Source organism: Anser brachyrhynchus (assembly GCF_964034855.1).
Source record: "Anser brachyrhynchus genome assembly, chromosome: 6".
Lineage (NCBI taxonomy): Eukaryota > Metazoa > Chordata > Aves > Anseriformes > Anatidae > Anser > Anser brachyrhynchus.
In genome coordinates, this window is record NC_137700.1 from 6193300 (window position 1) to 6206318 (window position 13019).

General features: G+C 52.3%; 2 long non-coding RNA genes across 8 annotated transcripts in view; one reads left to right on the top strand and one right to left on the bottom strand.

Annotated features, from left to right (window-relative positions):
- Positions 1-13019, bottom strand: part of LOC308197137 — a 494297-nt gene that overhangs the window by 12087 nt on the left and 469191 nt on the right. The gene's annotated exons all lie outside the window — the stretch shown is intronic.
- LOC308197139 overlaps positions 10761-13019 on the top strand; it is a 391025-nt gene continuing 388766 nt past the window's right edge. For 2 of the 3 annotated variants that reach the window (XR_013952622.1, XR_013952623.1), the window contains exon 1: positions 10761-11089. This is a non-coding gene — a long non-coding RNA (uncharacterized lncRNA). The remainder of the gene's footprint in view (positions 11090-13019) is intronic. The other variant, XR_013952624.1, reaches the window with a different exon arrangement.

Below are 13019 nucleotides of genomic sequence, written 5' to 3' on the forward strand. Positions count from 1 at the left end.
AATAACAGAAAGTTAGTCTAACCAAAAAGATAGCTGGTTTCGACCCAGCAGATTACAGCCAACCCTGTAACTTTCTTATGTCGCCCCTACATTTAAGCTTCTACTCAGCCTTCATTTTCAGCGGACTAGGACTAGCCTTCCACCGAACCCACCTAGTATCCGCCCTACTATGCCTTGAAAGCATAATATTATCGATATTCGTAGGCCTATCAATATGATCCATCGAAAACCAAGTCTCCTCATTCACCATGGTACCAATTCTCATGCTAACCTTCTCAGCGTGTGAGGCGGGCACAGGCCTGGCCATCCTAGTAGCCTCCACCCGCACACATGGCTCCGACCATCTACACAACCTAAACCTCCTGCAATGCTAAAAATCATCCTACCCACAATCATACTTCTTCCAACAGCCCTGCTGTCTCCACCAAAATTTCTATGGACTAACACCACCTTATACAGCCTCCTAATCGCTGCCCTAAGCCTACAGTGATTAATCCCAACCTACTACCCCTACAAATTTTTATCCAACTGAACAGGAATTGACCAAATCTCATCCCCCCTCCTAGTACTATCCTGCTGACTACTCCCACTCATAATCATAGCAAGCCAAAACCACCTGCAACAAGAACCCCTACAACGCAAACGAATCTTTATCTCAACCTTAGTCGCAGTCCAGCCATTCATCCTACTAGCCTTTTCCACCACAGAACTAGCACTATTTTACATCTCATTTGAAGCAACCCTCATTCCCACCCTAATCTTAATCACCCGATGGGGGAACCAACCAGAACGCCTAAGCGCTGGCATCTACCTGCTATTCTACACGCCAGTAAGCTCTCTACCCCTGCTAATCACAATCATACACCTATACGTGAAAATTGGCACCCTGCACCTGCCAACCCTACAACTAACCCACCCAACCCTATCCACCTCATGGACAGGAATACTATCAGGTCTAGCACTGCTCATAGCATTCATAGTAAAAGCCCCACTATACGGCCTACACCTCTGACTGCCAAAAGCCCACGTAGAAGCACCCATCGCAGGCTCAATACTCCTCGCCGCCCTACTACTAAAGCTAGGAGGATACGGAATTATACGAGTCACTCTATTTATGGGCCCACTGTCCAACCTCCTGCACTACCCCTTCCTAACCCTGGCCCTATGAGGCGCCCTAATGACTAGCTCAATCTGCCTACGACAGACAGACCTAAAATCACTAATCGCTTATTCATCCGTTAGCCACATAGGCCTAGTTATCGCCGCAGGAATAATCCAAACCCACTGATCATTCTCAGGGGCAATGATCCTAATAATTTCCCATGGACTAACTTCCTCCATACTATTCTGCCTAGCCAACACAAACTATGAACGTACGCACAGCCGAATTCTACTACTCACACGAGGCCTACAACCTCTCCTACCACTCATAGCTACCTGATGATTGCTGGCCAATCTAACAAACATAGCCTTACCCCCAACAACAAACCTCATAGCAGAGCTAACCATTATAATCACCTTATTCAACTGATCTGCCTTCACGATCATCCTAACAGGAATCGCAACCCTACTAACCGCCTCCTACACCTTATTCATACTACTAATGACCCAACGAGGCTCAATCCCCTCCCACATCACATCTATGCAAAACTCAACCACGCGAGAACACCTGCTCATAACACTCCACATTATCCCAATATTCCTCCTAATCCTCAAACCCGAACTGATCTCCGGAATCCCCTCATGCAAGTATAGTTTAAACCAAACATTAGACTGTGATTCTAAGAATAGAAGTTCAAACCTTCTTACCTGCCGAGGGGAGGGTTTAACCAACAAGAGCTGCTAACTCTTACATCTGAGCCTAAAACCTCAGCCCCCTTACTTTTAAAGGATAACAGCAATCCACTGGTCTTAGGAACCACCCATCTTGGTGCAAATCCAAGTAAAAGTAGTGAACCCCACACTACTAATCAACTCCCTCACACTACTCACGCTGACAATCCTCCTAACCCCAATCATCCTGCCATTTCTATTTAAAAACTTTAAAAACACCCCACAAGCCACCACCCGCGCTGTTAAAACCGCATTCCTAATTAGCCTAGCCCCTACAACCGCATTCATCTACTCGGGAGTAGAATCTGTCACCTGCCACTGGGAGTGAAAATTCATTATAAACTTTAAAATCCCCCTGAGCCTAAAAATAGACCAATACTCAATAACATTTCTTCCAATCGCCCTATTTGTAACATGATCAATCCTACAATTCGCCATATGATACATGGCCTCAGAGCCATACGTAACAAAATTTTTCACCTACCTACTGACATTCCTAGTCGCCATACTCCTCCTAACAACCGCAAACAACATATTCCTCCTATTCGTAGGCTGGGAAGGAGTACGAATCATGTCCTTCCTTCTCATCGGCTGATGACAAGGCCGAGCAGATGCCAACACCGCCGCCCTACGAGCTGTAATCTACAACCGAATCGGAGACATCGGACTGATCCTGAGCATAGCATGACTAGCTTCAACATTCAACACCTGAGAGATCCAACAAGCCGTACACCCCCACCAAACCCCAATCCTCCCCCTCATAGGATTAATCCTCGCAGCCGCAGGAAAATCCGCCCAATTTGGACTCCACCCATGACTGCCCGCAGCAATAGAAGGCCCCACCCCAGTATCAGCCCTACTGCACTCCAGTACCATAGTAGTAGCCGGAATCTTCCTGCTCATCCGCATGCACCCCCTGCTAGCCACCAACCAGACAGCCCTAACTGCCTGCCTATGCCTAGGTGCTCTATCAACCCTATTCGCTGCCACATGCGCCCTAACCCAAAATGACATCAAAAAAATCATTGCTTTCTCAACATCCAGCCAACTAGGACTAATAATAGTCACTATCGGACTAAACCTCCCACAACTAGCCTTCCTACACATCTCAACCCATGCCTTCTTTAAAGCCATACTATTCCTATGCTCAGGGTCTATCATCCACAACCTAAACGGAGAACAAGATATCCGAAAGATAGGAGGCCTACAGAAAATACTCCCAGTCACTACTTCCTGCCTAACCATCGGAAACCTGGCGCTGATAGGAACCCCATTCCTAGCCGGATTCTACTCAAAAGACCTCATCATCGAAAGCTTAAACACATCATACCTAAATACTTGAGCCCTACTCCTAACCCTTATAGCCACAGCATTCACCGCAACCTACAGCATCCGCATAACCATCCTAGTCCAAGCTGGACAAACCCGAATCCCCCCAATAGTATCAATAAACGAAAACAACCCACTAATCACCGCCCCCCTAACCCGACTCGCCCTAGGCAGCATTACAGCAGGAATAATCATTACCTCTTTCATCACACCAACCAAAACCCCCCCAATAACCATACCCCTTATCACCAAAACCGCTGCCATCCTCATAACAATCCTAGGAATCATCCTAGCCCTAGAACTATCGAACATAACACACACCCTCACTCACCCCAAACCAAACCCCCTCATAAACTTCTCCTCTGCATTAGGGTACTTCAACCCCCTAGTACACCGATTCTTCTCCAAAAACCTACTAGAAAAGGGACAAAACATTGCCCTACACTTGATCGACCTCTCCTGACTCAAAAAAATAGGGCCAGAGGGCCTTGCTGAACTACAAGTAGCCGCAAGCAAAGCCGCAACCTCAATACACACAGGGCTAATTAAGGCCTACCTAGGATCCTTCGCCCTCTCCATCCTGGTAATAATCCTAATAACACACAGACTCACTAATGGCCCCTAACATCCGCAAATCCCATCCCCTACTAAAAATAATCAACAACTCCCTAATCGACCTACCCGCCCCCTCCAACATCTCTGCCTGATGAAACTTCGGCTCCCTTCTAGCCATCTGCTTAGCCACACAAATCCTAACAGGCCTGCTACTAGCCATACACTACACCGCAGACACTTCACTCGCCTTCTCCTCAGTAGCTCACACATGCCGAGACGTCCAGTACGGATGGCTCATCCGCAACCTCCACGCCAACGGTGCTTCGCTCTTCTTTATCTGCATCTACTTACACATCGGACGAGGCCTCTACTACGGCTCCTACCTATACAAAGAAACCTGAAACACAGGAGTAATCCTCCTACTCACCCTAATAGCAACTGCCTTCGTAGGGTATGTCCTCCCATGAGGACAAATGTCATTCTGAGGGGCCACCGTAATCACCAACCTATTCTCAGCCATCCCGTACATTGGGCAAACTCTAGTAGAATGAGCCTGAGGAGGATTCTCAGTAGACAATCCAACCTTAACCCGATTCTTCGCCATCCACTTCCTACTGCCCTTCCTAATTGCAGGAATCACCCTAGTCCACCTAACCTTCCTACACGAATCAGGCTCAAATAACCCACTAGGAATCGTATCAGACTGCGACAAAATCCCATTCCACCCATACTTCTCCATTAAAGACAGCTTAGGGCTTACCCTAATAATCACCCCTCTAATAGCACTAGCCCTATTTTCACCGAACCTCCTGGTTCTTGGAATCCTAGTTGGGAGTGGTTGGCCACATGAGATGTACAGGATTTTTACCTGTGATTTAGTCTTGACAAGGCTATGTAATTGGTTTACTAACGTCTCATAAGAAAGAAGCATGAGCGGTTAATGCAGTTGGCTTGAAACCCATCCCCAGTGGTGCAAGTGCACTCTCTGAACTCACTGAAGTGCATCCCCAGTGGTGCCAGTGCACTCTCTGCACTCACTGCACTGCATCCCCAGTGGTGCCAGTGCAATCTCTAGACTCACTGCAGTGCATCCCCAGTGGTGCCAGTGCACTCTCTGGACTCACTGCACTGCAGCCCCAGTGGTGCCAGTGCACTCTCTGGACTCACTGCAGTGCATCCCCAGTGGTGCCAGTGCACTCTCTGGACTCACTGCAGTGCATCCCCAGTGGTGCCAGTGCACTCTCTGGACTCACTGCACTGCATCCCCAGTGGTGCCAGTGCGCTCTCTGGAGTCACAGCACTGCATCCCCAGTGGTGCCAGTGCAATCTCTGGACTCACTGCACTGCATCCCCAGTGGTGCCAGTGCACTCTCTGCACTCACTGCACTGCATCCACAGTGGTGCCAGTGCGCTCTCTGGAGTCACAGTACTACATCCCCAGTGGTGTCAGTGCAATCTCTGGACTCACTGCACTGCATCCCCAGTGGTGCCAGTGCGCTCTCCGGAGTCACAGCACTGCATCCCCAGTGGTGCCAGTGCACTCACTGGACACACTGTACTGCATCACAGGTGGTGCCAGTGCACTCTCTGCACTCACTGCACAGCATCCCCAGTGGTGCCAGTGCATTCACTGGACTCACTGGACTGCATCGCCAGTGGTGCCAGTGCACTCTCTGGACTCACTGCACTGCATCACCAGTGGTGCCAGTGCACTCTCTGGACTCACTGCACTGCATCCCCAGTGGTGCCAGTGCAATCTCTGGACTCCTTGAAGTGCATCCCCAGTGGTGCCAGTGCACTCTCTGGACTCACTAAACTGCATCCCCAGTGGTGCCAGTGCACTCTCTGGACTCACTGCACTGCATCCCCAGTGGTGCCAGTGCACTCTCTGGACTCACTGCACTGCATCCCCAGTGGTGCCAGTGCAATCCCTGGACTCACTGTAGTGCATCCCCAGTGGTGCCAGTGCACTCTCTGGACTCACTGCAGTGCATCCCCAGTGGTGCCAGTGCACTCTCTGGACTCACTGTACTGCATCACCAGTGGTGCCAGTGCACTCTCTGGACTCACTGCAGTGCATTCCCAGTGGTGCCAGTGCACTCTCTGGACTCACTGCAGTGCATCCCCAGTGGTGCCAGTGCACTCTCTGGACTCACTGCACTGCATCCCCAGTGGTGTCAGTGCACTCTCTGCACTCACTGCACTGCATTCCCAGTGGTGCCAGTGAAGTCTCTGGACTCACTGCACTGCATCCCCAGTGGTGCCAGTGCACTCTCTGGACTCACTGCACTGCATCCCCACTGCTGCCAGTGCACTCTCTGGACTCACTGCACTGCATCCCCAGTGGTGCCAGTGCACTCTCTGGACTCACTGCACTGCATCCCCAGTGGTGCCAGTGCACTCTCTCGAGTCACTGCACTACATCGCCAGTAGTGCCAGTGCACTTCACTGGACTCACTGTACTGCATCATCGGTGGTGCCAGTGCACTCTCTGGACTCACTGCAGTGCATCCCCAGTGGTGCCAGTGTACTCTCTGGACTCACTGCACTGCAGGCCCAGTGGTACCAGTGCACTCACTGGACTCACTGTACTGCATCACCAGTGGTGCCAGTGCACTCTCTGGACTCACTGCACTCCATCCCCAGTGGTTCCAGTGCATTCACTGGACTCACTGTACTGCATCTCCAGTGGTGCCAGTGCACTCTCTGGACTCACTGCACTGCATCCCCAGTGGTGCCAGTGCACTCTCTGGACTCACTGCACTGCATCCCCAGTGGTGCCAGTGTACTCACAGGATTCACTGCACTGCATCCCCAGTGGTGCTAGTGCAGTCTCTGGACTCACTGCAGTGCATCCCCAGTGGTGCCAGTGCGCTCTCCGGAGTCACAGCACTGCATCCCCAGTGGTGCCAGTGCACTCACTGGACACACTGTACTGCATCACAGGTGGTGCCAGTGCACTCTCTGCACTCACTGCACAGCATCCCCAGTGGTGCCAGTGCATTCACTGGACTCACTGGACTGCATCGCCAGTGGTGCCAGTGCACTCTCTGGACTCACTGCACTGCATCACCAGTGGTGCCAGTGCACTCTCTGGACTCACTGCACTGCATCCCCAGTGGTGCCAGTGCAATCTCTGGACTCCTTGAAGTGCATCCCCAGTGGTGCCAGTGCACTCTCTGGACTCACTAAACTGCATCCCCAGTGGTGCCAGTGCACTCTCTGGACTCACTGCACTGCATCCCCAGTGGTGCCAGTGCACTCTCTGGACTCACTGCACTGCATCCCCAGTGGTGCCAGTGCAATCCCTGGACTCACTGTAGTGCATCCCCAGTGGTGCCAGTGCACTCTCTGGACTCACTGCAGTGCATCCCCAGTGGTGCCAGTGCACTCTCTGGACTCACTGTACTGCATCACCAGTGGTGCCAGTGCACTCTCTGGACTCACTGCAGTGCATTCCCAGTGGTGCCAGTGCACTCTCTGGACTCACTGCAGTGCATCCCCAGTGGTGCCAGTGCACTCTCTGGACTCACTGCACTGCATCCCCAGTGGTGTCAGTGCACTCTCTGCACTCACTGCACTGCATTCCCAGTGGTGCCAGTGAAGTCTCTGGACTCACTGCACTGCATCCCCAGTGGTGCCAGTGCACTCTCTGGACTCACTGCACTGCATCCCCACTGCTGCCAGTGCACTCTCTGGACTCACTGCACTGCATCCCCAGTGGTGCCAGTGCACTCTCTGGACTCACTGCACTGCATCCCCAGTGGTGCCAGTGCACTCTCTCGAGTCACTGCACTACATCGCCAGTAGTGCCAGTGCACTTCACTGGACTCACTGTACTGCATCATCGGTGGTGCCAGTGCACTCTCTGGACTCACTGCAGTGCATCCCCAGTGGTGCCAGTGTACTCTCTGGACTCACTGCACTGCAGGCCCAGTGGTACCAGTGCACTCACTGGACTCACTGTACTGCATCACCAGTGGTGCCAGTGCACTCTCTGGACTCACTGCACTCCATCCCCAGTGGTTCCAGTGCATTCACTGGACTCACTGTACTGCATCTCCAGTGGTGCCAGTGCACTCTCTGGACTCACTGCACTGCATCCCCAGTGGTGCCAGTGCACTCTCTGGACTCACTGCACTGCATCCCCAGTGGTGCCAGTGTACTCACAGGATTCACTGCACTGCATCCCCAGTGGTGCTAGTGCAGTCTCTGGACTCACTGCAGTGCATCCCCAGTGGTGCCAGTGCACTCTCTGGACTCACTGTACTGCATCCCCACTGGTACCAGTGCACTCTCTGGACTCACTGTACTGCATCCCCACTGGTACCAGTGCACTCTCTGGACTCACTGCACTGCATCCCCAGTGGTGCCAGTGCACTCTCTGGACTCACTGCAGTGCATCACCAGTGGTGCCAGTGCACTCTCTGGACTCACTGAGGTGCATCCCCAGTGGTGCCAGTGCAATCTCTGGACTCACTGCACTGCATCACCAGTGGTGCCAGTGCACACTCTGGACTCACTGCACTGCATCCCCAGTGGTGCCAGTGCACTCTCTGGACTCACTGCACTGCATCCCCAGTGTTCCCAGTGCACTCTCTGCACTCACTGCACTGCATCCCCAGAGGTTCCAGTGCACTCTCTGGACTCACTGCACTGCATCCCCAGTGGTGCCAGTGCACTCTCTGGACTCACTGCAGTGCATCCCCAGTGGTGCCAGTGCACTCTCTGGACTCACTGCAGTGCATCCCCAGTGGTGCCACTGCACTCTCTGGACTCACTGAAGTGCATTCTCAGTGGTGCCAGTGCACTCTCTGGACTCACTGCACTGCATCCCCAGTGGTGCCAGTGCACTCTCTGGACTGACTGCACTGCATCCCCAGTGGAGCCAGTGCGCTCTCTGGACTCACTGCAGTGCATCCCCAGTGGTGCCAGTGCACTCTCTGGACTCACTGCACTGCATCCCCAGTGGTGCCAGTGCACTCTCTGGACTCACTGCAGTGCATCCCCAGTGGTGCCAGTGCACTCTCTCGAGTCACTGCACTACATCCCCAGTAGTGCCAGTGCACTCACTGGACTCACTGTACTGCATCATCGGTGGTGCCAGTGCACTCTCTGGACTCACTGCACTGCATCCCCAGTGGTGCCAGTGCACTCTCTGGACTCACTGCACTGCAGGCCCAGTGGTACCAGTGCACTCACTGGACTCACTGTACTGCATCACCAGTGGTGACAGTGCACTCTCTGGACTCACTGCACTGCATCCCCAGTGGTTCCAGTGCATTCACTGGACTCACTGTACTGCATCTCCAGTGGTGCCAGTGCACTCTCTGGACTCACTGCACTGCATCCCCAGTGGTGCCAGTGTACTCACAGGATTCACTGCACTGCATCCCCAGTGGTGCTAGTGCAGTCTCTGGACTCACTGCAGTGCATCCCCAGTGGTGCCAGTGCACTCTCTGGACTCACTGCAGTGCATCCCCAGTGGTGCCAGTGCAGTCTCTGGACTCACTGCACTGCATCCCCAGTGGTGCCAGAGCACTCTCTGGACTCACTGCACCGCATCCCCAGTGGTGCCAGTGCACTCTCTGGACTCACTGCACTGCATCCCCAGTGGTGCCAGTGAAGTCTTTGGACTCACTGCACTGCATCCCCAGTGGAGCCAGTTCACTCTGTGGAGTCACTGAAGTGCATCCCCAGTGGTGCCAGTGCACTCTCTGGACTCACTGCACTGCATGTCCAGTGGTGCCAGTGCACTCTCTGGACTCACTGTACTGTATCCCCACTGGTGCCAGTGCACTATGTGGACTCACTGTACTGCATCCCCAGTGGTGACAGTGCACTCTCTGGACTAACTGCAGTGCATCCCCAGTGGTGCCAGTGCACTCTCTGGACTCACTGCAGTGCATCCCCAGTGGTGCCAGTGCACTCTCTGGTCTCACTGCAGTGCATCCCCAGTGGTGCCAGTGCAGTCTCTGGACTCACTGCACTGCATCCCCAGTGGTGCCAGTGCACTTTCTGGACTCACTGCAGTGCATCCCCAGTGGTGTCAGTGCACTCTCTGGACTCACTGTACTGCACCCCCAGTGGTGCCAGTGCACTCACTGGACTGACTGCACTGCATCCCCAGTGGTGCCAGTGCGCTCTCTGGAGTCACAGCACTGCATCCCCAGTGGTGCCAGTGCACTCACTGGACTCACTGCACTGCATTACAGGTGGTGCCAGTGCACTCTCTGGACTCACTGCAGTGAATCCCCGGTGGTGCCAGTGTACTCTCTGCAGTCACTGCACTGCATCCCCAGTGGTGCCAGTGCACTCACTGGACTAACTGGACTGCATCCCCAGTGGTGCCAGTGCACTCTCTGGACTCACTGTAGTGCATCCCCAGTGGTGCCAGTGTACTCTCTGGACTCACTGCAGTGCATCCCCAGTGGTGCCAGAGCACTCTCTGGACTCACTGCACTGCATCCCCAGTGGTGCCAGTGCACTCTCTGGACTCACTGCACTGCATCCCCAGTGGTGCCAGTGCACTCTCTGGACTCACTGCACTGCATCCCCAGTGGTGCCAGTGCACTCTCTGGACTCAATGCACTGCATCCCCAGTGGTGCCAGTGCACTCTCTGGACTCAGTGCACTGCATCCCCAGTGGTGCCAGTGCAATCTCTGGACTCACTGTAGTGCATCCCCAGTGGTGCCAGTGCACTCTCTGGACTCACTGCAGTGCATCCCCAGTGGTGCCAGTGCACTCTCTGGACTCACTGTACTGCATCACCAGTGGTGCCAGTGCACTCTCTGGACTCACTGCAGTGCATCCCCAGTGGTGCCAGTGCACTCTCTGGACTCACTGCACTGCAGCCCAGGTGGTGCCAGTGCAATCTCTGGACTCACTGCACTGCATCCCCAGTGGTGCCAGTGCACTCTCTGGACTTCAATCTTTGGTTTACAAGACCAATGTTTTTATAAACTATTAGAGTATTTAGCAGTTGAGTATTTTGTTTTCTAGGGCGCTTGCGGCAGGGAGGAGAAATAGGAGGATAGTGAAGTAGGCGATTGAAGCGAGTTGGCCGATGATGATGAATGGGTGTTCGACGGGTTGGCTTCCTACTCATGTTAGGACGAGGAGGTCGGCGACTAGTACTCAGAATAGGAGCTGGGAGAGTGGTCGGAATGTTATTGCTCGTTGTTTTGATTTGTGCAGGAATGGGATTAGGAATAGGATCAGTACGGAGGCGGCCAGTGCTAATACGCCTCCTAGTTTATTTGGGATTGAACGTAGGATGGCGTAGGCGAATAGGAAGTATCATTCTGGCTTGATGTGTGGTGGGGTTACTAGCGGGTTTGCTGGGGTGAAGTTTTCTGGGTCTCCCAGGAGGTTAACCGCTCATGCTTCTTTCTTATGAGACGTTAGTAAACCAATTACATAGCCTTGTCAAGACTAAATCACAGGTAAAAATCCTGTACATCTCATGTGGCCAACCACTCCCAACTAGGATTCCAAGACGCCTCATCACCCATCATAGAAGAACTCGTTGAATTCCACGACCACGCCCTAATCATTGCCCTAGCTATCTGCAGCCTAGTTCTCTACCTTTTAGCCCACATACTAACAGAAAAACTCTCGTCCAATGCTGTAGACGCCCAAGAAGTAGAGCTGATCTGGACAATCCTACCTGCTATCGTCCTGGTACTCCTCGCCCTCCCATCCCTACAAATCCTCTACATAATGGACAAAATCGATGAACCAGACCTCACCCTAAAAGCCATCGGCCACCAATGATACTGAAGCTACGAATACACAGACTTCAAAGACCTATCATTCGACTCCTACATAGTGCCCACCCCAGACTTACCCAACGGCCACTTCCGACTGCTAGAAGTTGACCACCGCGTAGTTATCCCAATAGAATCCCCCATCCGCGTGATCATTACTGCAGGAGACGTACTCCACTCCTGAGCAGTCCCAACGCTCGGAGTTAAAACAGACGCAATCCCAGGCCGACTAAACCAAACTTCATTCATTACCACCCGGCCTGGGATTTTTTACGGACAATGCTCAGAAATTTGCGGGGCTAATCACAGCTACATACCCATTGTAGTAGAATCAACCCCACTCCCACATTTCGAGGCCTGATCGTCCCTTCTATCATCATCCTAATCATTAAGAAGCTATGCAACAGCACTAGCCTTTTAAGCTAGCCAAAGAGGGACTTCCCCCTCCTTAATGATATGCCACAGCTTAACCCCGCACCATGATTTTCAATCATAATTATAACCTGATTAACCCTAGCACTCCTCATCCAACCAAAACTACTAGCCTTCACCACAACCAACCCCCCATCAAATAAGACCTCCCTCACTACCAAACCCACACCATGATCCTGACCATGAACCTAAGCTTCTTTGACCAATTTTCCAGCCCCAATCTATTTGGCATCCCCTTAATCCTACTATCCCTACTCTTCCCAGCCCTACTATTCCCGTCCCCAAACAACCGATGAATCAACAACCGCCTTTCTACTATCCAAACATGACTCCTTCACCTAATCACAAAACAACTAATAGTCCCACTCAACAAAAATGGCCACAAATGAGCCATAATATTTACATCCCTAATAATCATACTTCTTACAATCAACCTTCTAGGCCTCCTTCCATATACATTCACCCCAACCACCCAACTATCTATGAACATAGCCCTAGCCTTCCCACTATGGCTCGCCACACTACTAACAGGCATGTTTAACCATGTACGTGCCCCAGGGCCGGCTTAAAGTAGGCTCTATTGTCCCACTTTACTGCTAAATCCGCCTTCCAGAAGTGGTTTCACGCTTCTTTCCGTGTGCCCTATGAATAGGGAATGTAGCCCATTTCTTCCACTCCATAGGCTATACCTTGACCTGTCTTATTAGCGGGGTGCTATTGTGTCCACTGTTGTGCTCTCATTCGAGGTGGGCTGGCGACGGCGGTATGTAGGCTGTGTTGGCAAGGGGTGGTTGGGTTAATCGGGGATTATCGATTGTAGAACAGGCTCCTCTAGGTGGGTTTGGGGCACCGCCAAGTCCTTAGAGTTTTAAGCGTTTGTGCTCGTAGTTCTCTGGCGGATACTTCGGTAAAGTATCAAGATTTAGGGCCAGGCATAGTGGGGTATCTAATCCCAGTTTGGGCCCTGGCTTTCGTGGGTTTAAATCAGTCGTTAGTTCCTAAGATCATCTTAATGGTGTGTTTAGGTGCATCTTGGGCTTATGACAGCTCAGTTGCATTTTGATCTTAGTTAGCTAGGATAGGCATTTTACCACTCTTTA